The sequence below is a fragment of the Octopus bimaculoides genome, chromosome 23 (assembly GCF_001194135.2).
Source record: "Octopus bimaculoides isolate UCB-OBI-ISO-001 chromosome 23, ASM119413v2, whole genome shotgun sequence".
NCBI classification, from domain to species: domain Eukaryota; kingdom Metazoa; phylum Mollusca; class Cephalopoda; order Octopoda; family Octopodidae; genus Octopus; species Octopus bimaculoides.
The window spans coordinates 25,659,582-25,662,398 of NC_069003.1; the positions used below are offsets into that span (position 1 = coordinate 25,659,582).

Here is a 2,817-nt window from a genome sequence, read left to right on the forward strand (position 1 = left end):
ATACTAAAGAAAAGAATTGTCGTTTTGTTATTCTTTGTCAGAGTTGTGGACAAATGTTCATGTGTGATAAGGGCACATGTGCGGGAGAAATTCCATGGTGATAAGGCCAAGATCCCACATGGTAGCTCTACCTGCCACCAACTGTTTTAACATGAATCTCCTTAATACAGTCTTTGGTTTAAAGATACAAAACAAGGTTTTAATTAAAAGCCTTCCTATCATCAACATCATCGTTTAACGTCTGTTTTCCATGCTGGCATGGGTTGGGCGGTTTGACTGGGGATTGGCAAGCCAAGAGGCCTCATCAGCTCAAATCTGATATGGCAATGTTTCTACAGCTGGATGCCCTTCCTAATACCAACCACTCTGAGGGTGTAGTGGGTGTTTTTTATGGGAGCCAGTCAGGTGGCACTGGCAACGACCCAACATAAATGGTACTTATTGTGTTCCACAAAAAAGATATACTGCTACACGTTGGAAAGAAAGGTTGCTTCCACTTGAGTTGGTATCTGATATTGTCATTTAACTCTTGGAATTGGAGGGAAATGAGATTAAAGTATTATTGTATGATGCCAACATCAGTAATTATGAAGTTGAATGTATGTTATGTAAATTTAGATAATATGGTTGATGTATAGAGGCAGTATTAATGCAGAGGTTATATCCCCCACTTGAATGTGGGTGTACTGTTAGAACAAGCTATACTGAAGTAGAAACCTTTGCACCAAAATCCAGTATGAGTTTCTCTTTTGGTGTCTATTGCAGTATAATTTGTTCAAACAGAACATTCATGTTTAACGCTAGCGTTTAAACTGGCCATATCCAGCCAAAATAAGATTTTATCTTCAAGATAGCAAGATCTGGCCTCACAACATATGTATTCTGAAAATAAGCAATCACATCATTGAAATCTCAAAAACTTCAAGGTAATGCTTGGCTAATTTTTATCAATGTGAATAATTAAGCATTACATTTGACAAATCTGAATGCTAATGGGTTAGGTGGTGGTGGGGGATAAATAGTAAATAAAATGGATCAAATTGGGGGTAGAATTTTTTTTTTTTTGCTTGATGATTCTATATAAACTGATTTTGGTTGTGACTAGTTGTCATTGTTCCATCTGTAATTATGCATGCACAAAGTGCCAGTTCTCAATAGTGGTTGTGTTAATGTGAGATATTCATGTTTACATAAATGGTGGGGAGGGTGATGGCAAGTTGTAATACTGTTTTTTCCTTTTGCTAAAATTAGCCCCTCTAACTGCCACAATAGATTAAAACATTTAATCCAGTGACATTAACACTGTCAGGTCAGACATTAATCCTACTGCTAATGCATTATTAAATCACACTACCACTAAAGCAAATCTCCTCACACTGCTCCTAGATTTGTAATACAGATGAAGCCAAAAGATGATCTCTTTAAGACTTTAACTCCTCCTCCTCTCTTACCTTGAGGGTGATGATGGTGGTGGTGGTGTATCAGTTTATCAATTCACTTGGTTCTTATGCAAGGTCTTCGTTGCATTGAAGAAATCTTACCTGGAAGTGGTTCTCTTAATATTTCTGTCCTGGAACTTCAATAATCTCAGCAGTGAAACATCAGGTAATTGTTCATTTACATACATGTTAATGTGATGAGAATTTAAATGCACATGTGTATTATACACAATCATTTAATGTCCACTTTTCCAGGCTTCTATGGATCAGATTATATATACACATATCGTGTGTATGTATATATATATATAATATTGGGGACAAAATCCAAAATTACAGGTAAAAACTCAATTAAAATCAATTTATAAAAAATTAAAATTAAATTGAGCTTTACAGAGTAAAATATATATAAATAAATATAGTTTTAGGGAAAAGAACCAAGGTTCATGAACTCGTCGATGAAAATCCACTGTCACAGAAAAATTAATAATTAAAAGCACAATAAATGAGTGTAATATACAAAGTAAATATAAGAAAGATATTTACTAACGAATCTAAACTAACTTTTCCTTTCAAGGAAACTAAATTTGTTTCTAATTAATTTTTACAAAATTATCTCCCTTTTTATCTGCTGCCAATGATTGTTGCTGGAGTTTTTGTTTAAAAGACAATCATTTCTAACGTTGGGTATATCAGTATTCACTTGATTTACCTCGGATTAATATTTATTTCAAGGAGATTTTGGCTACTATTTCAAACAGACTTAGGAAGAACTTCTTTTAACGGGTTTGCTAATAATTCTTGATTTTTTACTCCATCCCCACCCCTCGTATAACAGTTAAAGCTGCATCCTTAAAGACTTCAGCCCCGGAAATTGCTGTACTCTTGCTGGCCCCTAATAAAGCTAGTACACCGTTCTCAGATCTAGGACGGTGATACTGCCGCTACACATATTCAAAGCCATCCAAACCAATTGATAAAAATTCCCAAAGCACATACCATAATCAGTTGTCTACGAGTGGAACACCCTGTTCATTCTCTCACCACTCCTCCAGTTATAGTACAGACTACGTCAAAACAAGGGAGACAACTCAACCAAACCGATTAAAGGTTGGAAGGGGCATAACTGCGGAGGGGGTTTGATGGGTGATGAATACGGTGACTCCAGATGTTTCAGTTATTAGACCTTAGCATTCATCATCATCATCATCGTTTAACGTCCGCTTTCCATGCTAGCATGGGTTGGACGATTTGACTGAGGACTGGTGAAACCGGATGGCAACACCAGGCTCCAGTCTGATTTGGCAGAGTTTCTACAGCTGGATGCCCTTCCTAACGCCAACCACTCAGAGAGTGTAGTGGGTGCTTTTACGTGTCA

General features: G+C 36.6%; 1 protein-coding gene and 1 long non-coding RNA gene across 2 annotated transcripts in view; one reads left to right on the top strand and one right to left on the bottom strand.

Annotated features, from left to right (window-relative positions):
* LOC106877273 (mediator of RNA polymerase II transcription subunit 22) overlaps positions 1-2,817 on the bottom strand; it is a 38,108-nt gene that overhangs the window by 29,058 nt on the left and 6,233 nt on the right. The gene's annotated exons all lie outside the window — the stretch shown is intronic.
* Positions 1,381-2,817, top strand: part of LOC106877268 (uncharacterized) — a 12,622-nt gene continuing 11,185 nt past the window's right edge. The window contains exon 1 of the long non-coding RNA XR_001410356.2: positions 1,381-1,605. This is a non-coding gene — a long non-coding RNA (uncharacterized LOC106877268). The remainder of the gene's footprint in view (positions 1,606-2,817) is intronic.